Here is a 27,476-nt window from a genome sequence, read left to right on the forward strand (position 1 = left end):
AGTATAATTATACCAAGATTTCTCTATTTTCCCGAGGGCCTATAGCTACAATTCTGCTACCAGATTGTAGAAGTCCGAAAGTTACGTCGAATGAGCCCAACGGCGTATTCCGGGCTATTGTAGTTTAGGAGATATTGGCAGATTTAGCCATTTTGGGGGGTATGAAAATTTATGAAAAGTTTAATTATACCAAGATTTCTCTATGTTCCCGAGGACCTATAGCTACAACTCCGCTACCAGATTGTAGCAGTCCGAAAGTTACGTCGAATGAGCCCAACGGCGTATTCAGGACTATTGTAGTTTAGGAGATATTGGCAGATTTAGCCATTTTGGGGGGTATGAAAATATATGAAAAGTTCAATTATACCAAGATTTCTCTATGTTCCCGAGGACCTATAGCTACAACTCCGCTACCAGATTGTAGCAGTCCGAAAGTTACGTCGAATGAGCCCAACGGCGTATTCAGGGCTATTGTAGTTTAGGAGATATTGGCAGATTTAGCCATTTTGAGGGTTATGAAAATTTATGAAAAGTTCAATTATACCAAGATTTCTCTATGTTCCCGAGGGCCTATAGCTACAACTCCGCTACCAGATTGTAGCAGTCCGAAAGTTACGTCGAATGAGTCCCACGGCGGATTCAGGTCTATTGTGGTTTAGGAGATATTGGCAGATTCAGCCATTTTGGTGGGTATGAAAATTTATGAAAAGTTCAATTATACCAAGATTTCTCTATGTTCCCGAGGACCTATAGCTACAACTCCGCTACCAGATTGTAGCAGTCCGAAAGTTACGTCGAATGAGCCCAACGGCGTATTCAGGGCTATTATAGTTTAGGAGATATTGGCAGATTTAGCCATTTTGAGGGGTATGAAAATTTATGAAAAGTTCAATTATACCAAGATTTCTCTTTGTTCCCGAGGGCCTATAGCTACAATTCTGCTACCAGATTGTAGAAGTCCGAAAGTTACGTCGAATGAGCCCAACGACGGATTCAGGGCTATTGTAGTTTAGGAGATATTGGCAGATTTAGCCATTTTGGGGGGTATGAAAATTTATGAAAAGTTCAATTACACCAAGATTTCTCTATGTTCCCGAGGACCTATAGCTACAACTCCGCTACCAGATTGTAGCAGTCCGAAAGTTACGTCGAATGAGCCCAACGGCGTATTCAGGGCTATTGTAGTTTAGGAGATATTGGCAGATTTAGCCATTTTGGGGGGTATGAAAATTTATGAAAAGTTCAAATATACCAAGATTTTTCGATGTTCCCGAGGGCCTATAGCTACAACTCCGCTACCAGATTGTATCAGTCCGAAAGTTACGTCGAATGAGCCCAACGGCGTATTCAGGGACATTGTAGTTTAGGAGATATTGGCAGATTTAGCCATTTTGGGAGGTAAGAAAATTTATGAAAAGTTCAATTTTACTAAGATTTCTCTATGTTCCCGAGGGCCTATAGCTACAACTCCGCTACCAGATTGTAGCAGTCCGAAAGTTACGTCGAATGAGCCCAACGGCGTATTCAGGGCTATTGTAGTTTAGGAGATATTGGCAGATTTAGCCATTTTGGGGGGTATGAAAATTTATGAAAAATTCAAATATACCAAGATTTTTCGATGTTCCCGAGGGCCTATAGCTACAATTCCGCTACCAGATTGTAGCAGTCCGAAAGTTACGTCGAATGAGCCCAACGGCGTATTCAGAGCTATTGTAGTTTAGGAGATACTGACACATTTAGCCAATTTGGGGGGTATGAAAATTTATGAAAAGTTCAATTATACCAAGATTTCTCTATGTTCCCGAGGACCTATAGCTACAACTCCGCTACCAGATTGTAGCAGTCCGAAAGTTACGTCGAATGAGCCCAACGGCGTATTCCGGGCTATTGTAGTTTAGGAGATATTGGCAGATTTAGCCATTTTGGGGGGTATGAAAATTTATGAAAAGTTGAATTATACCAAGATTTCTTTATGTTCCCGAGGGCCTATAGCTACAACTCCGTTACCAGATTGTAGCAGTCCGAAAGTTACGTCGAATGAGCCCAACGGCGTATTCAGGGCTATTGTAGTTTAGGAGATATTTGCAGATTTAGCCATTTTGAGGGGTATGAAAATTTATGAAAAGTTCAATTATACCAAGATTTCTCTTTGTTCCCGAGGGCCTATAGCTACAATTCTGCTACCAGATTGTAGAAGTCCGAAAGTTACGTCGAATGAGCCCAACGACGGATTCAGGGCTATTGTAGTTTAGGAGATATTGGCAGATTTAGCCATTTTTGGGGGTATGAAAATTTATGAAAAGTTCAATTACACCAAGATTTCTCTATGTTCCCGAGGGCCTATAGCTACAATTCCGCTACCAGATTGTAGCAGTCCGAAAGTTACGTCGAATGAGCCCAACGGCGTATTCAGAGCTATTGTAGTTTAGGAGATACTGACACATTTAGCCAATTTGGGGGGTATGAAAATTTATGAAAAGTTCAATTATACCAAGATTTCTCTATGTTCCCGAGGACCTATAGCTACAACTCCGCTACCAGATTGTAGCAGTCCGAAAGTTACGTCGAATGAGCCCAACGGCGTATTCCGGGCTATTGTAGTTTAGGAGATATTGGCAGATTTAGCCATTTTGGGGGGTATGAAAATTTATGAAAAGTTGAATTATACCAAGATTTCTTTATGTTCCCGAGGGCCTATAGCTACAACTCCGTTACCAGATTGTAGCAGTCCGAAAGTTACGTCGAATGAGCCCAACGGCGTATTCAGGGCTATTGTAGTTTAGGAGATATTTGCAGATTTAGCCATTTTGAGGGGTATGAAAATATATGAAAAGTATAATTATACCAAGATTTCTCTATGTTCCCGAGGGCCTATAGCTACAATTCTGCTACCAGATTGTAGAAGTCCGAAAGTGACGTCGAATGAGCCCAACGGCGTATTCCGGGCTATTGTAGTTTAGGAGATATTGGCCGATTTAGCCATTTTGGGGGGTATGAAAATTTATGAAAAGTTCAATTATACCAAGATTTCTCTATGTTCCCGAGGACCTATAGCTACAACTCCGCTACCAGATTGTAGCAGTCCGAAAGTTACGTCGAATGAGCCCAACGGCGTATTCAGGGCTATTATAGTTTAGGAGATATTGGCAGATTTAGCCATTTTGAGGGGTATGAAAATTTATGAAAAGTTCAATTATACCAAGATTTCTCTTTGTTCCCGAGGGCCTATAGCTACAATTCTGCTACCAGATTGTAGAAGTCCGAAAGTTACGTCGAATGAGCCCAACGACGGATTCAGGGCTATTGTAGTTTAGGAGATATTGGCAGATTTAGCCATTTTTGGGGGTATGAAAATTTATGAAAAGTTCAATTACACCAAGATTTCTCTATGTTCCCGAGGACCTATAGCTACAACTCCGCTATCAGATTGTAGCAGTCCGAAAGTTACGTCGAATGAGCCCAACGGCGTATTCAGAGCTATTGTAGTTTAGGAGATATTGGCAGATTTAGCCATTTTGGGGGGTATGAAAATTTATGAAAAGTTCAAATATACCAAGATTTTTCGATGTTCCCGAGGGCCTATAGCTACAACTCCGCTACCAGATTGTATCAGTCCGAAAGTTACGTCGAATGAGCCCAACGGCGTATTCAGGGACATTGTAGTTTAGGAGATATTGGCAGATTTAGCCATTTTGGGAGGTGAGAAAATTTATGAAAAGTTCAATTTTACTAAGATTTCTCTATGTTCCCGAGGGCCTATAGCTACAACTCCGCTACCAGATTGTAGCAGTCCGAAAGTTACGTCGAATGAGCCCAACGGCGTATTCAGGGCTATTGTAGTTTAGGAGATATTGGCAGATTTAGCCATTTTGGGGGGTATGAAAATTTATGAAAAATTCAAATATACCAAGATTTTTCGATGTTCCCGAGGGCCTATAGCTACAATTCCGCTACCAGATTGTAGCAGTCCGAAAGTTACGTCGAATGAGCCCAACGGCGTATTCAGAGCTATTGTAGTTTAGGAGATACTGGCACATTTAGCCAATTTGGGGGGTATGAAAATTTATGAAAAGTTCAATTATACCAAGATTTCTCTATGTTCCCGAGGACCTATAGCTACAACTCCGCTACCAGATTGTAGCAGTCCGAAAGTTACGTCGAATGAGCCCAACGGCGTATTCCGGGCTATTGTAGTTTAGGAGATATTGGCAGATTTAGCCATTTTGGGGGGTATGAAAATTTATGAAAAGTTGAATTATACCAAGATTTCTTTATGTTCCCGAGGGCCTATAGCTACAACTCCGTTACCAGATTGTAGCAGTCCGAAAGTTACGTCGCATGAGCCCAACGGCGTATTCAGGGCTATTGTAGTTTAGGAGATATTTGCAGATTTAGCCATTTTGAGGGGTATGAAAATATATGAAAAGTATAATTATACCAAGATTTCTCTATGTTCCCGAGGGCCTATAGCTACAATTCTGCTACCAGATTGTAGAAGTCCGAAAGTGACGTCGAATGAGCCCAACGGCGTATTCCGGGCTATTGTAGTTTAGGAGATATTGGCCGATTTAGCCATTTTGGGGGGTATGAAAATTTATGAAAAGTTCAATTATACCAAGATTTCTCTATGTTCCCGAGGACCTATAGCTACAACTCCGCTACCAGATTGTAGCAGTCCGAAAGTTACGTCGAATGAGCCCAACGGCGTATTCAGGACTATTGTAGTTTAGGAGATATTGGCAGATTTAGCCATTTTGGGGGGTATGAAAATATATGAAAAGTTCAATTATACCAAGATTTCTCTATGTTCCCGAGGACCTATAGCTACAACTCCGCTACCAGATTGTAGCAGTCCGAAAGTTACGTCGAATGAGCCCAACGGCGTATTCAGGGCTATTGTAGTTTAGGAGATATTGGCAGATTTAGCCATTTTGAGGGGTATGAAAATTTATGAAAAGTTCAATTATACCAAGATTTCTCTATGTTCCCGAGGACCTATAGCTACAACTCCGCTAACAGATTGTAGCAGTCCGAAAGTTACGTCGAATGAGCCCAACGGCGTATTCCGGGCTATTGTAGTTTAGGAGATATTGGCAGATTTAGCCATTTTAGGGGGTATGAAAATTTATGAAAAGTTCAATTATACCAAGATTTCTCTATGTTCCCGAGGGTCTATAGCTACAACTCCGCTACCAGATTGTAGCAGTCCGAAAGTTACGTCGAATGAGCCCAACGGCGTATTCCGGGCTATTGTAGTTTAGGAGATATTGGCAGATTTAGCCAATTTGGGGGGTAAGAAAATTTATGAAAAGTTGAATTATACCAAGATTTCTTTATGTTCCCGAGGGCCTATAGCTACAACTCCGTTACCAGATTGTAGCAGTCCGAAAGTTACGTCGAATGAGCCCAACGGCGTATTCAGGGCTATTGTAGTTTAGGAGATATTTGCAGATTTAGCCATTTTGAGGGGTATGAAAATATATGAAAAGTATAATTATACCAAGATTTCTCTATGTTCCCGAGGGCCTATAGCTACAATTCTGCTACCAGATTGTAGAAGTCCGAAAGTTACGTCGAATGAGCCCAACGGCGTATTCCGGGCTATTGTAGTTTAGGAGATATTGGCAGATTTAGCCATTTTGGGGGGTATGAAAATTTATGAAAAGTTCAATTATACCAAGATTTCTCTATGTTCCCGAGGACCTATAGCTACAACTCCGCTACCAGATTGTAGCAGTCCGAAAGTTACGTCGAATGAGCCCAACGGCGTATTCAGGACTATTGTAGTTTAGGAGATATTGGCAGATTTAGCCATTTTGGGGGGTATGAAAATATATGAAAAGTTCAATTATACCAAGATTTCTCTATGTTCCCGAGGACCTATAGCTACAACTCCGCTACCAGATTGTAGCAGTCCGAAAGTTACGTCGAATGAGCCCAACGGCGTATTCAGGGCTATTGTAGTTTAGGAGATATTGGCAGATTTAGCCATTTTGAGGGTTATGAAAATTTATGAAAAGTTCAATTATACCAAGATTTCTCTATGTTCCCGAGGGCCTATAGCTACAACTCCGCTACCAGATTGTAGCAGTCCGAAAGTTACGTCGAATGAGCCCCACGGCGGATTCAGGTCTATTGTGGTTTAGGAGATATTGGCAGATTCAGCCATTTTGGTGGGTATGAAAATTTATGAAAAGTTCAATTATACCAAGATTTCTCTATGTTCCCGAGGACCTATAGCTACAACTCCGCTACCAGATTGTAGCAGTCCGAAAGTTACGTCGAATGAGCCCAACGGCGTATTCAGGGCTATTATAGTTTAGGAGATATTGGCAGATTTAGCCATTTTGAGGGGTATGAAAATTTATGAAAAGTTCAATTATACCAAGATTTCTCTTTGTTCCCGAGGGCCTATAGCTACAATTCTGCTACCAGATTGTAGAAGTCCGAAAGTTACGTCGAATGAGCCCAACGACGGATTCAGGGCTATTGTAGTTTAGGAGATATTGGCAGATTTAGCCATTTTGGGGGGTATGAAAATTTATGAAAAGTTCAATTACACCAAGATTTCTCTATGTTCCCGAGGACCTATAGCTACAACTCCTCTACCAGATTGTAGCAGTCCGAAAGTTACGTCGAATGAGCCCAACGGCGTATTCAGGGCTATTGTATTTTAGGAGATATTGGCAGATTTAGCAATTTTGGAGGGTATGAAAATTTATGAAAGGTTCAATTATACCAAGATTTCTCTATGTTCCCGAGGGCCTATAGCTACAACTCCGCTACCAGATTGTAGCAGTCCGAAAGTTACGTCGAATGAGCCCAAAGGCGTATTCAGAGCTATTGTAGTTTAGGAGATATTGGCAGATTTAGCCATTTTAGGGGGTATGAAAATTTATGAAAAGTTCAATTATACCAAGATTTCTCTATGCTCCCGAGGGCCTATAGCTACAACTCCGCTACCAGATTGTAGCAGTCCGAAAGTTACGTCGAATAAGCCCAACGGCGTATTCAGGTCTATTGTAGTTTAGGAGATATTGGCAGATTTAGCAATTTTGGGGGGTATGAAAATTTATGAAAAGTTCAATTATACCAAGATTTCTCTATGTTCCCGAGGGCCTATAGCTACAACTCCGCTACCAGATTGTAGCAGTCCGAAAGTTACGTCGAATGAGCCCCACGGCGGATTCAGGTCTATTGTGGTTTAGGAGATATTGACAGATTCAGCCATTTTGGTGGGTATGAAAATTTATAAAAAGTTCAATTATACCAAGATTTCTCTATGTTCCCGAGGACCTATAGCTACAACTCCGCTACCAGATTGTAGCAGTCCGAAAGTTACGTCGAATGAGCCCAACGGCGTATTCAGGGGTATTGTAGTTTAGGAGATATTGGCAGATTTAGCCATTTTGGGGGGTATGAAAATTTATGAAAAGTTCAATTATACCAAGATTTCTCTATGTTCCCGAGGGCCTATAGCTACAACTCCGCTACCAGATTGCAGCAGTCCGAAAGTTACGTCGAATGAGGCCAACGGCGTATTCAGGGCTATCGTAGTTTAGGAGATATTGGCAGATTTAGCCATTTTGGGGGGTATGAAAATTTATGAAAAGTTCAATTATACCAAGATTTCTCTATGTTCCCGAGGGCCTATAGCTACAAATCCGCTACCAGATTGTAGCAGTCCGAAAGTTACGTCGAATGAGCCCAACGGCGTATTCCGGGCTATTGTAGTTTAGGAGATATTGGCACATTTAGCCAATTTGGGGGGTACGAAAATTTATGAAAAGTTCAATTATACCAAGATTTCTCTATGTTCCCGAGGACCTATAGCTACAACTCCGCTACCAGATTGTAGCAGTCCGAAAGTTACGTCGAATGAGCCCAACGGCGTATTCAGGGCTATTGTAGTTTAGGAGATATTGGCAGATTTAGCCATTTTGAGGGGTATGAAAATTTATGAAAAGTTCAATTATACCAAGATTTCTCTATGTTCCCGAGGGCCTATAGCTACAATTCTGCTACCAGATTGTAGAAGTCCGAAAGTTACGTCGAATGAGCCCAACGACGGATTCAGGGCTATTGTAGTTTAGGAGATATTGGCAGATTTAGCCATTTTGGGGGGTATGAAAATTTATGAAAAGTTCAATTATACCAAGATTTCTCTATGTTCCCGAGGACCTATAGCTACAACTCCGCTACCAGATTGTAGCAGTCCGAAAGTTACGTCGAATGAGCCCAACGGCGTATTCAGGGCTATTGTAGTTTAGGAGATATTGGCAGATTTAGCCATTTTGGGGGGTATGAAAATTTATGAAAAGTTCAATTATACCAAGATTTCTCTATGTTCCCGAGGGTCTATAGCTACAACTCCGCTACCAGATTGTAGCAGTCCGAAAGTTACGTCGAATGAGCCCAACGGCGTATTCCGGGCTATTGTAGTTTAGGAGATATTGGCAGATTTAGCCAATTTGGGGGGTACAAAAATTTATGAAAAGTTGAATTATACCAAGATTTCTCTATGTTCCCGAGGGCCTATAGCTACAACTCCGTTACCAGATTGTAGCAGTCCGAAAGTTACGTCGAATGAGCCCAACGGCGTATTCAGGGCTATTGTAGTTTAGGAGATATTTGCAGATTTAGCCATTTTGAGGGGTATGAAAATATATGAAAAGTTCAATTATACCAAGATTTCTCTATGTTCCCGAGGGCCTATAGCTACAATTCTGCTACCAGATTGTAGAAGTCCGAAAGTTACGTCGAATGAGCCCAACGGCGTATTCCGGGCTATTGTAGTTTAGGAGATATTGGCAGATTTAGCCATTTTGGGGGGTATGAAAATTTATGAAAAGTTCAATTATACCAAGATTTCTCTATGTTCCCGAGGACCTATAGCTACAACTCCGCTACCAGATTGTAGCAGTCCGAAAGTTACGTCGAATGAGCCCAACGGCGTATTCAGGGCTATTGTAGTTTAGGAGATATTGGCAGATTTAGCCATTTTGGGGGGTATGAAAATTTATGAAAAGTTCAATTATACCAAGATTTCTCTATGTCCCCGAGGGCCTATAGCTACAACTCCGCTACCAGATTGTAGCAGTCCGAAAGTTACGTCGAATGAGCCCAACGGCGTATTCCGGGCTATTGTAGTTTAGGAGATATTGGCAGATTTAGCCAATTTGGGGGGTACGAAAATTTATGAAAAGTTGAATTATACCAAGATTTCTCTATGTTCCCGAGGGCCTATAGCTACAACTCCGTTACCAGATTGTAGCAGTCCGAAAGTTACGTCGAATGAGCCCAACGGCGTATTCAGGGCTATTGTAGTTTAGGAGATATTCGCAGATTTAGCCATTTTGAGGGGTATGAAAATATATGAAAAGTTAAATTATACCAAGATTTCTCTATGTTCCCGAGGGCCTATAGCTACAATTCTGCTACCAGATTGTAGCAGTCCGAAAGTTACGTCGAATGAGCCCAACGGCGTATTCAGGGCTATTGTAGTTTAGGAGATATTGGCAGATTTAGCCATTTTGAGGGGTATGAAAATTTATGAAAAGTTCAATTATACCAAGATTTCTCTATGTTCCCGAGGGCCTATAGCTACAATTCTGCTACCAGATTGTAGAAGTCCGAAAGTTACGTCGAAAGAGCCCAACGACGGATTCAGGGCTATTGTAGTTTAGGAGATATTGGCAGATTTAGCCATTTTGGGGGGTATGAAAATTTATGAAAAGTTCAATTATACCAAGATTTCTCTATGTTCCCGAGGGCCTATAGCTACAAATCCGCTACCAGATTGTAGCAGTCCGAAAGTTACGTCGAATGAGTTCAACGGCGTATTCCGGGCTATTGTAGTTTAGGAGATATTGGCACATTTAGCCAATTTGGGGGGTACGAAAATTTATGAAAAGTTCAATTATACCAAGATTTCTCTATGTTCCCGAGTACCTATAGCTACAACTCCGCTACCAGATTGTAGCAGTCCGAAAGTTACGTCGAATGAGCCCAACGACGTATTCAGGGCTATTGTAGTTTAGGAGATATTGGCAGATTTAGCCAATTTGGGGGGTACGAAAATTTATGAAAAGTTGAATTATACCAAGATTTCTCTATGTTCCCGAGGGCCTATAGCTACAACTCCGTTACCAGATTGTAGCAGTCCGAAAGTTACGTCGAATGAGCCCAACGGCGTATTCCGGGCTATTGTAGTTTAGGAGATATTGGCAGATTTAGCCAATTTGGGGGGTACAAAAATTTATGAAAAGTTGAATTATACCAAGATTTCTCTATGTTCCCGAGGGCCTATAGCTACAACTCCGTTACCAGATTGTAGCAGTCCGAAAGTTACGTCGAATGAGCCCAACGGCGTATTCAGGGCTATTGTAGTTTAGGGGATATTTGCAGATTTAGCCATTTTGAGGGGTATGAAAATATATGAAAAGTTCAATTATACCAAGATTTCTCTATGTTCCCGAAGGCCTATAGCTACAATTCTGCTACCAGATTGTAGAAGTCCGAAAGTTACGTCGAATGAGCCCAACGGCGTATTCCGGGCTATTGTAGTTTAGGAGATATTGGCAGATTTAGCCATTTTGGGGGGTATGAAAATTTATGAAAAGTTCAATTATACCAAGATTTCTCTATGTTCCCGAGGGCCTATAGCTACAATTCTGCTACCAGATTGTAGAAGTCCGAAAGTTACGTCGAAAGAGCCCAACGACGGATTCAGGGCTATTGTAGTTTAGGAGATATTGGCAGATTTAGCCATTTTGGGGGGTATGAAAATTTATGAAAAGTTCAATTATACCAAGATTTCTCTATGTTCCCGAGGGCCTATAGCTACAAATCCGCTACCAGATTGTAGCAGTCCGAAAGTTACGTCGAATGAGTTCAACGGCGTATTCCGGGCTATTGTAGTTTAGGAGATATTGGCACATTTAGCCAATTTGGGGGGTACGAAAATTTATGAAAAGTTCAATTATACCAAGATTTCTCTATGTTCCCGAGTACCTATAGCTACAACTCCGCTACCAGATTGTAGCAGTCCGAAAGTTACGTCGAATGAGCCCAACGACGTATTCAGGGCTATTGTAGTTTAGGAGATATTGGCAGATTTAGCCATTTTGAGGGGTATGAAAATTTATGAAAAGTTCAATTATACCAAGATTTCTCTATGTTCCCGAGGGCCTATAGCTACAATTCTGCTACCAGATTGTAGAAGTCCGAAAGTTACGTCGAATGAGCCCAACGACGGATTCAGGGCTATTGTAGTTTAGGAGATATTGGCAGATTTAGCCATTTTGGGGGGTATGAAAATTTATGAAAAGTTCAATTATACCAAGATTTCTCTATGTTCCCGAGGACCTATAGCTACAACTCCGCTACCAGATTGTAGCAGTCCGAAAGTTACGTCGAATGAGCCCAACGGCGTATTCAGGGCTATTGTAGTTTAGGAGATATTGGCAGATTTAGCCATTATGGGGGGTATGAAAATTTATGAAAAGTTCAATTATACCAAGATTTCTCTATGTTCCCGAGGGTCTATAGCTACAACTCCGCTACCAGATTGTAGCAGTCCGAAAGTTACGTCGAATGAGCCCAACGGCGTATTCCGGGCTATTGTAGTTTAGGAGATATTGGCAGATTTAGCCAATTTGGGGGGTACGAAAATTTATGAAAAGTTGAATTATACCAAGATTTCTCTATGTTCCCGAGGGCCTATAGCTACAACTCCGTTACCAGATTGTAGCAGTCCGAAAGTTACGTCGAATGAGCCCAACGGCGTATTCCGGGCTATTGTAGTTTAGGAGATATTGGCAGATTTAGCCAATTTGGGGGGTACAAAAATTTATGAAAAGTTGAATTATACCAAGATTTCTCTATGTTCCCGAGGGCCTATAGCTACAACTCCGTTACCAGATTGTAGCAGTCCGAAAGTTACGTCGAATGAGCCCAACGGCGTATTCAGGGCTATTGTAGTTTAGGGGATATTTGCAGATTTAGCCATTTTGAGGGGTATGAAAATATATGAAAAGTTCAATTATACCAAGATTTCTCTATGTTCCCGAAGGCCTATAGCTACAATTCTGCTACCAGATTGTAGAAGTCCGAAAGTTACGTCGAATGAGCCCAACGGCGTATTCCGGGCTATTGTAGTTTAGGAGATATTGGCAGATTTAGCCATTTTGGGGGGTATGAAAATTTATGAAAAGTTCAATTATACCAAGATTTCTCTATGTTCCCGAGGACCTATAGCTACAACTCCGCTACCAGATTGTAGCAGTCCGAAAGTTACGTCGAATGAGCCCAACGGCGTATTCAGGGCTATTGTAGTTTAGGAGATATTGGAAGATTTAGCCATTTTGGGGGGTATGAAAATTTATGAAAAGTTCAATTACACCAAGATTTCTCTATGTTCCCGAGGACCTATAGCTACAACTCCGCTACCAGATTGTAGCAGTCCGAAAGTTACGTCGAATGAGCCCAACGGCGTATTAGGGGCTATTGTATTTTAGGAGATATTGGCAGATTTAGCAATTTTGGAGGGTATGAAAATTTATGAAAAGTTCAATTATACCAAGATTTCTCTATGTTCCCGAGGGCCTATAGCTACAACTCCGCTACCAGATTGTAGCAGTCCGAAAGTTACGTCAAATGAGCCCAACGGCGTATTCAGGGCTATTGTAGTTTAGGAGATATTGGCAGATTTAGCCATTTTGGGGGGTATGAAAATTTATGAAAAGTTCAATTATACCAAGATTTCTCTATGTTCCAGAGGGCCTATAGCTACAACTCCGCTACCAGATTGTAGCAGTCCGAAAGTTTCGTCGAATGGGCCAAACGGCGTATTCAGGGCTATCGTAGTTTAGGAGATATTGGCAGATTTAGCCATATTGGGGGGTATGAAAATTTATGAAAAGTTTAATTATACCCAGATTTCTCTATGTTCCCGAGGGCCTATAGCTACAACTCCGCTACCAGATAGTAGCAGTCCGAAAGTTACGTCGAATGAGCCCAACGGCGTATTCAGGGCTATTGTAGTTTAGGAGATATTGGCAGATTTAGCCATTTTGGGGGGTATGAAAATTTATGAAAAGTTCAAATATACCAAGATTTTCCGATGTTCCCGAGGGCCTATAGCTACAACTCCGCTACCAGATTGTAGCAGTCTGAAAGTTACTTTCGAATGAGCCCAAAGGCGTATTCAGAGCTATTGTAGTTTAGGAGATATTGGCAGATTTAGCCATTTTAGGGGGTATGAAAATTTATGAAAAGTTCAATCATACCAAGATTTCTCTATGCTCCCGAGGGCCTATAGCTACAACTCCGCTACCAGATTGTAGCAGTCCGAAAGTTACGTCGAATGAGCCCAACGGCGTATTCAGGGCTATTGTAGTTAAGGAGATATTGGCAGATTTAGCCATTTTGGGGGGTATGAAAATTTATGAAAAGTTCAAATATACCAAGATTTTTCGATGTTCCCGAGGGCCTATAGCTACAACTCCGCTACCAGATTGTAGCAGTCCGAAAGTTACGTCGAATGAGCCCAACGGCGTATTCAGGGCTATTGTAGTTTAGGAGATATTGGCAGATTTAGCCATTTTGGGGGGTATGAAAATTTATGAAAAGTTCATATATACCAAGATTTTTCGATGTTCCCGAGGACCTATAGCTACAACTCCGCTACCAGATTGTAGCAGTCCGAAAGTTACGTCGAATGAGCCCAACGGCCTATTCAGATCTATTGTAGTTTAGGAGATATTGGCAGATTTAGCCATTTTAGGGGGTATGAAAATTTATGAAAAGTTCAATTATACCAAGATTTCTCTATGCTCCCAAGGGCCTATAGCTACAACTCCGCTACCAGATTGTAGCAGTCCGAAAGTTACGTCGAATTAGCCCAACGGCGTATTCAGGGCTATTGTAGTTTAGGAGATATTGGCAGATTTAGCCATTTTAGGGGGTATGAAAATTTATGAAAAGTTCAATTATACCAAGATTTCTCTATATTCCCGAGGGCCTATAGCTACAATTCTGCTAACAGATTGTAGAAGTCCGAAAGTTACGTCGAATGAGCCCAACGGCGGATTCAGGGCTATTGTAGTTTAGGAGATATTGGCAGATTTAGCCATTTTGGGGGGTATGAAAATTTATGAAAAGTTCAATGATACCAAGATTTCTCTATGTTCCCGAGGACCTATAGCTACAATCCGTTACCAGATTGTAGCAGTCCAAAAGTTACGTCGAATGAGCCCAACGGCGTATTCAGGGCTATTGTAGTTTAGGAGATATTGGCAGATTTAGCCATTTTGGGGGGTATGAAAATTTATGAAAAGTTCAATTATACCAAGATTTCTCAATGTTCCCGAGGGCCTATAGCTACAACTCCGCTACCAGATTGTAGCAGTCTGAAAGTTACGTCGAATGAGCCCAACGGCGTATTCCGGGCTATTGTAGTTTAGGAGATATTGGCAGATTTAGCCAATTTGGGGGGTACGAAAATTTATGAAAAGTTGAATTATACCAAGATTTCTCTATGTTCCCGAGGGCCTATAGCTACAATTCTGCTATCAGATTGTAGAAGTCCGAAAGTTACGTCGAATGAGCCCAACGGCGGATTCAGGGCTATTGTAGTTTAGGAGATATTGGCAGATTTAGCCATTTTGGGGGGTATGAAAATTTATGAAAAGTTCAATTATACCAAGATTTCTCTATGTTCCCGAGGACCTATAGCTACAACTCCGCTACCAGATTGTAGCAGTCCGAAAGTTACGTCGAATGAGCCCAACGGCGTATTCAGGGCTATTGTAGTTTAGGAGATATTGGAAGATTTAGCCATTTTGGGGGGTATGAAAATTTATGAAAAGTTCAATTACACCAAGATTTCTCTATGTTCCCGAGGACCTATAGCTACAACTCCGCTACCAGATTGTAGCAGTCCGAAAGTTACGTCGAATGAGCCCAACGGCGTATTAGGGGCTATTGTATTTTAGGAGATATTGGCAGATTTAGCAATTTTGGAGGGTATGAAAATTTATGAAAAGTTCAATTATACCAAGATTTCTCTATGTTCCCGAGGGCCTATAGCTACAACTCCGCTACCAGATTGTAGCAGTCCGAAAGTTACGTCAAATGAGCCCAACGGCGTATTCAGGGCTATTGTAGTTTAGGAGATATTGGCAGATTTAGCCATTTTGGGGGGTATGAAAATTTATGAAAAGTTCAATTATACCAAGATTTCTCTATGTTCCAGAGGGCCTATAGCTACAACTCCGCTACCAGATTGTAGCAGTCCGAAAGTTTCGTCGAATGGGCCAAACGGCGTATTCAGGGCTATCGTAGTTTAGGAGATATTGGCAGATTTAGCCATATTGGGGGGTATGAAAATTTATGAAAAGTTTAATTATACCCAGATTTCTCTATGTTCCCGAGGGCCTATAGCTACAACTCCGCTACCAGATAGTAGCAGTCCGAAAGTTACGTCGAATGAGCCCAACGGCGTATTCAGGGCTATTGTAGTTTAGGAGATATTGGCAGATTTAGCCATTTTGGGGGGTATGAAAATTTATGAAAAGTTCAAATATACCAAGATTTTCCGATGTTCCCGAGGGCCTATAGCTACAACTCCGCTACCAGATTGTAGCAGTCTGAAAGTTACTTTCGAATGAGCCCAAAGGCGTATTCAGAGCTATTGTAGTTTAGGAGATATTGGCAGATTTAGCCATTTTAGGGGGTATGAAAATTTATGAAAAGTTCAATCATACCAAGATTTCTCTATGCTCCCGAGGGCCTATAGCTACAACTCCGCTACCAGATTGTAGCAGTCCGAAAGTTACGTCGAATGAGCCCAACGGCGGATTCAGGGCTATTGTAGTTTAGGAGATATTGGCAGATTTAGCCATTTTGGGGGGTATGAAAATTTATGAAAAGTTCAATTGTACCAAGATTTCTCTATGTTCCCGAGGACCTATAGCTACACCTCCGCTACCAGATTGTAGCAGTCCGAAAGTTACGTCGAATGAGCCCAACGGCGTATTCAGGGCTATTGTATTTTAGGAGTTATTGGCAGATTTAGCAATTTTGGAGGGTACAAAAATTTATGAAAAGTTCAATTATACCAAGATTTCTCTATGTTCCCGAGGGCCTATAGCTACAACTCCGCTACCAGATTGTAGCAGTCCGAAAGTTACGTCGAATGAGCCCAACGGCGTATTCAGGGCTATTGTAGTTTAGGAGATATTGGCAGATTTAGCCATTTTGGGGGGTATGAAAATTTATGAAAAGTTCAAATATACCAAGATTTTTCGATGTTCCCGAGGTCCTATAGCTACAACTCCGCTACCAGATTGTAGCAGTCCGAAAGTTACGTCGAATGAGCCAAACGGCGTATTCAGAGCTATTGTAGTTTAGGAGATATTGGCAGATTTAGCCATTTTAAGGGGTATGAAAATTTATGAAAAGTTCAATTATACCAAGATTTCTCTATGCTCCCGAGGGCCTATAGCTATAACTCCGCTACCAGATTGTAGCAGTCCGAAAGTTACGTCGAATGAGCCCAACGGCGTATTCAGGGCCATTGTAGTTTAGGAGATATTGGCAGATTCAGCCATTTTGGGGGGTATGAAAATTTATGAAAAGTTTAATTATACCAAGATTTCTCTATGCTCCCGAGGGCCTATAGCTATAACTCCGCTACCAGATTGTAGCAGTCCGAAAGTTACGTCGAATGAGCCCAACGGCGTATTCAGGGCTATTGTAGTTTAGGAGATATTGGCAGATTTAGCCATTTTGGGGGGTATGAAAATTTATGAAAAGTTCAATTATACCAAGATTTCTCTATGTTCCCGAGGGTCTATACCTACAACTCCGCTACCAGATTGTAGCAGTCCGAAAGTTACGTCGAATGAGCCCAACGGCGTATTCCGGGCTATTGTAGTTTAGGAGATATTGGCAGATTTAGCCAATTTGGGGGGTACAAAAATTTATGAAAAGTTGAATTATACCAAGATTTCTCGATGTTCCCGAGGGCCTATAGCTACAACTCCGTTACCAGATTGTAGCAGTCCGAAAGTTACGTCGAATGAGCCCAACGGCGTATTCAGGGCTATTGTAGTTTAGGGGATATTTGCAGATTTAGCCATTTTGAGGGGTATGAAAATATATGAAAAGTTCAATTATACCAAGATTTCTCTATGTTCCCGAGGGCCTATAGCTACAACTCCGCTACCAGATTGTAGCAGTCCGAAAGTTACGTCGAATGAGCCCCACGGCGTATTCAGGGCAATTGTAGTTTAGGAGATATTGGCAGATTTAGCCATTTTGGGGGGTATGAAAATTTATGAAAAGTTCAATTATACCAAGATTTCTCTATGTTCCCGAGGGTCTATAGCTACAACTCCGCTACCAGATTGTAGCAGTCCGAAAGTTACGTCGAATGAGCCCAACGGCGTATTCCGGGCTATTGTAGTTTAGGAGATATTGGCAGATTTAGCCAATTTGCGGGGTACAAAAATTTATGAAAAGTTGAATTATACCAAGATTTCTCTATGTTCCCGAGGGCCTATAGCTACAACTCCGTTACCAGATTGTAGCAGTCCGAAAGTTACGTCGAATGAGCCCAACGGCGTATTCAGGGCTATTGTAGTTTAGGGGATATTTGCAGATTTAGCCATTTTGAGGGGTATGAAAATATATGAAAAGTTCAATTATACCAAGATTTCTCTATGTTCCCGAGGGCCTATAGCTACAACTCCGCTACCAGATTGTAGCAGTCCGAAAGTTACGTCGAATGAGCCCAACGGCGTATTCAGGGCTATTGTAGTTTAGGAGATATTGGAAGATTTAGCCATTTTGGGGGGTATGAAAATTTATGAAAAGTTCAATTACACCAAGATTTATCTATGTTCCCGAGGACCTATAGCTACAACTCCGCTACCAGATTGTAGCAGTCCGAAAGTTACGTCGAATGAGCCCAACGGCGTATTCAGGGCTATTGTAGTTAAGGAGATATTGGCAGATTTAGCCATTTTGGGGGGTATGAAAATTTATGAAAAGTTCAAATATACCAAGATTTTTCGATGTTCCCGAGGGCCTATAGCTACAACTCCGCTACCAGATTGTAGTAGTCCGAAAGTTACGTCGAATGAGCCCAACGGCGTATTCAGGGCTATTGTAGTTTAGGAGATATTGGCAGATTTAGCCATTTTGGGGGGTATGAAAATTTATGAAAAGTTCATATATACCAAGATTTTTCGATGTTCCCGAGGACCTATAGCTACAACTCCGCTACCAGATTGTAGCAGTCCGAAAGTTACGTCGAATGAGCCCAACGGCCTATTCAGAGCTATTGTAGTTTAGGAGATATTGGCAGATTTAGCCATTTTAGGGGGTATGAAAATTTATGAAAAGTTCAATTATACCAAGATTTCTCTATGCTCCCAAGGGCCTATAGCTACAACTCCGCTACCAGATTGTAGCAGTCCGAAAGTTACGTCGAATTAGCCCAACGGCGTATTCAGGGCTATTGTAGTTTAGGAGATATTGGCAGATTTAGCCATTTTAGGGGGTATGAAAATTTATGAAAAGTTCAATTATACCAAGATTTCTCTATATTCCCGAGGGCCTATAGCTACAATTCTGCTAACAGATTGTAGAAGTCCGAAAGTTACGTCGAATGAGCCCAACGGCGGATTCAGGGCTATTGTAGTTTAGGAGATATTGGCAGATTTAGCCATTTTGGGGGGTATGAAAATTTATGAAAAGTTCAATGATACCAAGATTTCTCTATGTTCCCGAGGACCTATAGCTACAATCCGTTACCAGATTGTAGCAGTCCAAAAGTTACGTCGAATGAGCCCAACGGCGTATTCAGGGCTATTGTAGTTTAGGAGATATTGGCAGATTTAGCCATTTTGGGGGGTATGAAAATTTATGAAAAGTTCAATTATACCAAGATTTCTCAATGTTCCCGAGGGCCTATAGCTACAACTCCGCTACCAGATTGTAGCAGTCTGAAAGTTACGTCGAATGAGCCCAACGGCGTATTCCGGGCTATTGTAGTTTAGGAGATATTGGCAGATTTAGCCAATTTGGGGGGTACGAAAATTTATGAAAAGTTGAATTATACCAAGATTTCTCTATGTTCCCGAGGGCCTATAGCTACAATTCTGCTATCAGATTGTAGAAGTCCGAAAGTTACGTCGAATGAGCCCAACGGCGGATTCAGGGCTATTGTAGTTTAGGAGATATTGGCAGATTTAGCCATTTTGGGGGGTATGAAAATTTATGAAAAGTTCAATTGTACCAAGATTTCTCTATGTTCCCGAGGACCTATAGCTACACCTCCGCTACCAGATTGTAGCAGTCCGAAAGTTACGTCGAATGAGCCCAACGGCGTATTCAGGGCTATTGTATTTTAGGAGTTATTGGCAGATTTAGCAATTTTGGAGGGTACAAAAATTTATGAAAAGTTCAATTATACCAAGATTTCTCTATGTTCCCGAGGGCCTATAGCTACAACTCCGCTACCAGATTGTAGCAGTCCGAAAGTTACGTCGAATGAGCCCAACGGCGTATTCAGGGCTATTGTAGTTTAGGAGATATTGGCAGATTTAGCCATTTTGGGGGGTATGAAAATTTATGAAAAGTTCAAATATACCAAGATTTTTCGATGTTCCCGAGGTCCTATAGCTACAACTCCGCTACCAGATTGTAGCAGTCAGAAAGTTACGTCGAATGAGCCAAACGGCGTATTCAGAGCTATTGTAGTTTAGGAGATATTGGCAGATTTAGCCATTTTAAGGGGTATGAAAATTTATGAAAAGTTCAATTATACCAAGATTTCTCTATGCTCCCGAGGGCCTATAGCTATAACTCCGCTACCAGATTGTAGCAGTCCGAAAGTTACGTCGAATGAGCCCAACGGCGTATTCAGGGCCATTGTAGTTTAGGAGATATTGGCAGATTCAGCCATTTTGGGGGGTATGAAAATTTATGAAAAGTTTAATTATACCAAGATTTCTCTATGTTCCCGAGGGCCTATAGCTACAACTCCGCTATCAGATTGTAGCAGTCCGAAAGTTACGTCGAATGAGCCCAACGGCGTATTCCGGGCTATTGTAGTTTAGGAGATATTGGCAGATTTAGCCAATTTGGGGAGTACGAAAATTTATGAAAAGTTCAATTATACCAAGATTTCTCTATGCTCCCGAGGGCCTATAGCTATAACTCCGCTACCAGATTGTAGCAGTCCGAAAGTTACGTCGAATGAGCCCAACGGCGTATTCAGGGCTATTGTAGTTTAGGAGATATTGGCAGATTTAGCCATTTTGGGGGGTATGAAAATTTATGAAAAGTTCAATTATACCAAGATTTCTCTATGTTCCCGAGGGTCTATAGCTACAACTCCGCTACCAGATTGTAGCAGTCCGAAAGTTACGTCGAATGAGCCCAACGGCGTATTCCGGGCTATTGTAGTTTAGGAGATATTGGCAGATTTAGCCAATTTGGGGGGTACAAAAATTTATGAAAAGTTGAATTATACCAAGATTTCTCGATGTTCCCGAGGGCCTATAGCTACAACTCCGTTACCAGATTGTAGCAGTCCGAAAGTTACGTCGAATGAGCCCAACGGCGTATTCAGGGCTATTGTAGTTTAGGGGATATTTGCAGATTTAGCCATTTTGAGGGGTATGAAAATATATGAAAAGTTCAATTATACCAAGATTTCTCTATGTTCCCGAGGGCCTATAGCTACAACTCCGCTACCAGATTGTAGCAGTCCGAAAGTTACGTCGAATGAGCCCCACGGCGTATTCAGGGCTATTGTAGTTTAGGAGATATTGGCAGATTTAGCCATTTTGGGGGGTATGAAAATTTATGAAAAGTTCAATTATACCAAGATTTCTCTATGTTCCCGAGGGTCTATAGCTACAACTCCGCTACCAGATTGTAGCAGTCCGAAAGTTACGTCGAATGAGCCCAACGGCGTATTCCGGGCTATTGTAGTTTAGGAGATATTGGCAGATTTAGCCAATTTGCGGGGTACAAAAATTTATGAAAAGTTGAATTATACCAAGATTTCTCTATGTTCCCGAGGGCCTATAGCTACAACTCCGTTACCAGATTGTAGCAGTCCGAAAGTTACGTCGAATGAGCCCAACGGCGTATTCAGGGCTATTGTAGTTTAGGGGATATTTGCAGATTTAGCCATTTTGAGGGGTATGAAAATATATGAAAAGTTCAATTATACCAAGATTTCTCTATGTTCCCGAGGGCCTATAGCTACAATTCTGCTACCAGATTGTAGAAGTCCGAAAGTTACGTCGAATGAGCCCAACGGCGTATTCCGGGCTATTGTAGTTTAGGAGATATTGGCAGATTTAGCCATTTTGGGGGGTATGAAAATTTATGAAAAGTTCAATTATACCAAGATTTCTCTATGTTCCCGAGGACCTATAGCTACAACTCCGCTACCAGATTGTAGCAGTCCGAAAGTTACGTCGAATGAGCCCAACGGCGTATTCAGGGCTATTGTAGTTTAGGAGATATTGGAAGATTTAGCCATTTTGGGGGGTATGAAAATTTATGAAAAGTTCAATTACACCAAGATTTATCTATGTTCCCGAGGACCTATAGCTACAACTCCGCTACCAGATTGTAGCAGTCCGAAAGTTACGTCGAATGAGCCCAACGGCGTATTAGGGGCTATTGCATTTTAGGAGATATTGGCAGATATAGCAATTTTGGAGGGTATGAAAATTTATGAAAAGTTCAATTATACCAAGATTTCTCTATGTTCCCGAGGGCCTATAGCTACAACTCCGCTACCAGATTGTAGCAGTCCGAAAGTTACGTCGAATGAGCCCAACGGCGTATTCAGGGCTATTGTAGTTTAGGAGATATTGGCAGATTTAGCCATTTTGGGGGGTATGAAAATTTATGAAAAGTTCAATTATACCAAGATTTCTCTATGTTCCAGAGGGCCTATAGCTACAACTCCGCTACCAGATTGTAGCAGTCCGAAAGTTTCGTTGAATGGGCCAAACGGCGTATTCAGGGCTATCGTAGTTTAGGAGATATTGGCAGATTTAGCCATATTGGGGGGTATGAAAATTTATGAAAAGTTTAATTATACCCAGATTTCTCTATGTTCCAGAGGGCCTATAGCTACAACTCCGCTACCAGATTGTAGCAGTCCGAAAGTTTCGTCGAATGGGCCAAACGGCGTATTCAGGGCTATCGTAGTTTAGGGGATATTTGCAGATTTAGCCATTTTAAGGGGTATGAAAATTTATGAAAAGTTCAATTATACCAAGATTTCTCTATGCTCCCAAGGGCCTATAGCTACAACTCCGCTACCAGATTGTAGCAGTCCGAAAGTTACGTCAAATTAGCCCAACGGCGTATTCAGGGCTATTGTAGTTTAGGAGATATTGGCAGATTTAGCCATTTTAGGGGGTATGAAAATTTATGAAAAGTTCAATTATACCAAGATTTCTCTATATTCCCGAGGGCCTATAGCTACAATTCTGCTAACAGATTGTAGAAGTCCGAAAGTTACGTCGAATGAGCTCAACGGCGGATTCAGGGCTATTGTAGTTTAGGAGATATTGGCAGATTTAGCCATTTTGGGGGGTATGAAAATTTATGAAAAGTTCAATGATACCAAGATTTCTCTATGTTCCCGAGGACCTATAGCTACAACTCCGTTACCAGATTGTAGCAGTCCAAAAGTTACGTCGAATGAGCCCAACGGCGTATTCAGGGCTATTGTAGTTTAGGAGATATTGGCAGATTTAGCCATTTTGGGGGGTATGAAAATTTATGAAAAGTTCAATTATACCAAGATTTCTCTATGTTCCCGAGGGCCTATAGCTACAACTCCGCTACCAGATTGTAGCAGTCTGAAAGTTACGTCGAATGAGCCCAACGGCGTATTCCGGGCTATTGTAGTTTAGGAGATATTGGCAGATTTAGCCAATTTGGGGGGTACGAAAATTTATGAAAAGTTGAATTATACCAAGATTTCTCTATGTTCCCGAGGGCCTATAGCTACAATTCTGCTATCAGATTGTAGAAGTCCGAAAGTTACGTCGAATGAGCCCAACGGCGGATTCAGGGCTATTGTAGTTTAGGAGATATTGGCAGATTTAGCCATTTTGGGGGGTATGAAAATTTATGAAAAGTTCAATTGTACCAAGATTTCTCTATGTTCCCGAGGACCTATAGCTACACCTCCGCTACCAGATTGTAGCAGTCCGAAAGTTACGTCGAATGAGCCCAACGGCGTATTCAGGGCTATTGTATTTTAGGAGTTATTGGCAGATTTAGCAATTTTGGAGGGTACAAAAATTTATGAAAAGTTCAATTATACCAAGATTTCTCTATGTTCCCGAGGGCCTATAGCTACAACTCCGCTACCAGATTGTAGCAGTCCGAAAGTTACGTCGAATGAGCCCAACGGCGTATTCAGGGCTATTGTAGTTTAGGAGATATTGGCAGATTTAGCCATTTTGGGGGGTATGAAAATTTATGAAAAGTTCAAATATACCAAGATTTTTCGATGTTCCCGAGGGCCTATAGCTACAACTCCGCTACCAGATTGTAGCAGTCCGAAAGTTACGTCGAATGAGCCAAACGGCGTATTCAGAGCTATTGTAGTTTAGGAGATATTGGCAGATTTAGCCATTTTAAGGGGTATGAAAATTTATGAAAAGTTCAATTATACCAAGATTTCTCTATGCTCCCGAGGGCCTATAGCTATAACTCCGCTACCAGATTGTAGCAGTCCGAAAGTTACGTCGAATGAGCCCAACGGCGTATTCAGGGCTATTGTAGTTTAGAAGATATTGGCAGATTTAGCCATTTTGAGGGGTATGAAAATTTATGAAAAGTTCAATTATACCAAGATTTCTCTAAGTTCCCGAGGTCCTATAGCTACAACTCCGCTACCAGATTGTAGCAGTCCGAAAGTTACGTCGAATGAGCCCAACGGCGTATTCGGGGCTATTGTAGTTTAGAAGATATTGGCAGATTTAGCCATTTTGAGGGGTATGAAAATTTATGAAAAGTTCAATTATACCAAGATTTCACTATGTTCCCGAGGGCCTATAGCTACAATTCTGCTACCAGATTGTAGAAGTCCGAAAGTTACGTCGAATGAGCCCAACGGCGGATTCAGGGCTATTGTAGTTTAGGAGATATTGGCAGATTTAGCCATTTTGGGGGGTATGAAAATTTATGAAAAGTTCAATTATACCAAGATTTCTCTATGTTCCCGAGGACCTATAGCTACAACTCCGCTACCAGATTGTAGCAGTCCGAAAGTTACGTCGAATGAGCCCAACGGCGTATTCAGGGCTATTGTAGTTTAGGAGATATTGGCAGATTTAGCCAATTTGGGGGGTACGAAAATTTATGAAAAGTTGAATTATACCAAGATTTCTCTATGTTCCCGAGGGCCTATAGCTACAATTCTGCTATCAGATTGTAGAAGTCCGAAAGTTACATCGAATGAGCCCAACGGCGGATTCAGGGCTATTGTAGTTTAGGAGATATTGGCAGATTTAGCCATTTTGGGGGGTATGAAAATTTATGAAAAGTTCAATTGTACCAAGATTTCTCTATGTTCCCGAGGACCTATAGCTACACCTCCGCTACCAGATTGTAGCAGTCCGAAAGTTACGTCGAATGAGCCCAACGGCGTATTCAGGGCTATTGTATTTTAGGAGTTATTGGCAGATTTAGCAATTTTGGAGGGTACAAAAATTTATGAAAAGTTCAATTATACCAAGATTTCTCTATGTTCCCGAGGGCCTATAGCTACAACTCCGCTACCAGATTGTAGCAGTCCGAAAGTTACGTCGAATGAGCCCAACGGCGTATTCAGGGCTATTGTAGTTTAGGAGATATTGGCAGATTTAGCCATTTTGGGGGGTATGAAAATTTATGAAAAGTTCAAATATACCAAAATTTTTCGATGTTCCCGAGGGCCTATAGCTACAACTCCGCTACCAGATTGTAGCAGTCCGAAAGTTACGTCGAATGAGCCAAACGGCGTATTCAGAGCTATTGTAGTTTAGGAGATATTGGCAGATTTAGCCATTTTAAGGGGTATGAAAATTTATGAAAAGTTCAATTATACCAAGATTTCTCTATGCTCCCGAGGTCCTATAGCTATAACTCCGCTACCAGATTGTAGCAGTCCGAAAGTTACGTCGAATGAGCCCAACGGCGTATTCAGGGCCATTGTAGTTTAGGAGATATTGGCAGATTTAGCCATTTTGGGGGGTATGAAAATTTATGAAAAGTTTAATTATACCAAGATTTCTCTATGTTCCCGAGGGCCTATAGCTACAAGTCCGCTATCAGATTGTAGCAGTCCGAAAGTTACGTCGAATGAGCCCAACGGCGTATTCCGGGCTATTGTAGTTTAGGAGATATTGGCAGATTTAGCCAATTTGGGGGGTACGAAAATTTATGAAAAGTTCAATTATACCAAGATTTCTCTAAGTTCCCGAGGACCTATAGCTACAACTCCGCTACCAGATTGTAGCAGTCCGAAAGTTACGTCGAATGAGCCCAACGGCGTATTCAGGGCTATTGTAGTTTAGAAGATATTGGCAGATTTAGCCATTTTGAGGGGTATGAAAATTTATGAAAAGTTCAATTATACCAAGATTTCACTATGTTCCCGAGGGCCTATAGCTACAATTCTGCTACCAGATTGTAGAAGTCCGAAAGTTACGTCGAATGAGCCCAACGGCGGATTCAGGGCTATTGTAGTTTAGGAGATATTGGCAGATTTAGCCATTTTGGGGGGTATGAAAATTTATGAAAAGTTCAATTATATCAAGATTTCTCTATGTTCCCGAGGACCTATAGCTACAACTCCGCTACCAGATTGTAGCAGTCCGAAAGTTACGTCGAATGAGCCCAACGGCGTATTCAGGGCTATTGTAGTTTAGGAGATATTTGCAGATTTAGCCATTTTGAGGGGTATGAAAATATATGAAAAGTTCAATTATACCAAGATTTCTCTATGTTCCCGAGGGCCTATAGCTACAACTCCGCTACCAGATTGTAGCAGTCCGAAAGTTACGTCGAATGAGCCCCACGGCGTATTCAGGGCTATTGTAGTTTAGGAGATATTGGCAGATTTAGCCATTTTGGGGGGTATGAAAATTTATGAAAAGTTCAATTATACCGAGATTTCTCTATGTTCCCGAGGGTCTATAGCTACAACTCCGCTACCAGATTGTAGCAGTCCGAAAGTTACGTCGAATGAGCCCAACGGCGTATTCCTGGCTATTGTAGTTTAGGAGATATTGGCAGATTTAGCCAATTTGGGGGGTACAAAAATTTATGAAAAGTTGAATTATACCAAGATTTCTCTATGTTCCCGAGGGCCCATAGCTACAACTCCGTTACCAGATTGTAGCAGTCCAAAAGTTACGTCGAATGAGCCCAACGGCGTATTCAGGGCTATTGTAGTTTAGGGGATATTTGCAGATTTAGCCATTTTGAGGGGTATGAAAATATATGAAAAGTTCAATTATACCAAGATTTCTCTATGTTCCCGAGGGCCTATAGCTACAATTCTGCTACCAGATTGTGGAAGTCCGAAAGTTACGTCGAATGAGCCCAACGGCGTATTCCGGGCTATTGTAGTTTAGGAGATATTGGCAGATTTAGCCATTTTGGGGGGTATGAAAATTTATGAAAAGTTCAATTATACCAAGATTTCTCTATGTTCCCGAGGACCTATAGCTACAACTCCGCTACCAGATTGTAGCAGTCCGAAAGTTACGTCGAATGAGCCCAACGGCGTGTTCCTGGCTATTGTAGTTTAGGAGATATTGGCAGATTTAGCCAATTTGGGGGGTACAAAAATTTATGAAAAGTTGAATTATACCAAGATTTCTCTATGTTCCCGAGGGCCCATAGCTATAACTCCGCTACCAGATTGTAGCAGTCCGAAAGTTACGTCGAATGAGCCCAACGGCGTATTCAGGGCCATTGTAGTTTAGGAGATATTGGCAGATTTAGCCATTTTGGGGGGTATGAAAATTTATGAAAAGTTTAATTATACCAAGATTTCTCTATGTTCCCGAGGGCCTATAGCTACAACTCCGCTATCAGATTGTAGCAGTCCGAAAGTTACGTCGAATGAGCCCAACGGCGTATTCCGGGCTATTGTAGTTTAGGAGATATTGGCAGATTCAGCCAATTTGGGGGGTACGAAAATTTATGAAAAGTTCAATTATACCAAGATTTCTCTAAGTTCCCGAGGACCTATAGCTACAACTCCGCTACCAGATTGTAGCAGTCCGAAAGTTACGTCGAATGAGCCCAACGGCGTATTCAGGGCTATTGTAGTTTAGAAGATATTGGCAGATTTAGCCATTTTGAGGGGTATGAAAATTTATGAAAAGTTCAATTATACCAAGATTTCACTATGTTCCCGAGGGCCT

General features: G+C 41.5%; 2 long non-coding RNA genes across 2 annotated transcripts in view; both read left to right on the forward strand.

The window, feature by feature from the left end:
* The window catches only part of LOC145459907 (uncharacterized), a 66,900-nt gene that overhangs the window by 31,099 nt on the left and 8,325 nt on the right, over positions 1-27,476 (forward strand). The window lies entirely within an intron of this gene.
* On the forward strand, positions 24,325-27,166 carry LOC145459908 (uncharacterized). Its single transcript, XR_013921592.1, has 2 exons — positions 24,325-24,604; positions 25,845-27,166. It is a non-coding gene; the product is annotated as an uncharacterized LOC145459908 (long non-coding RNA).

This window comes from Botryllus schlosseri, unplaced genomic scaffold (genome assembly GCF_051294905.1).
Source record: "Botryllus schlosseri isolate E-star unplaced genomic scaffold, Bs_hap1 Bs27a, whole genome shotgun sequence".
NCBI lineage: Eukaryota > Metazoa > Chordata > Ascidiacea > Stolidobranchia > Styelidae > Botryllus > Botryllus schlosseri.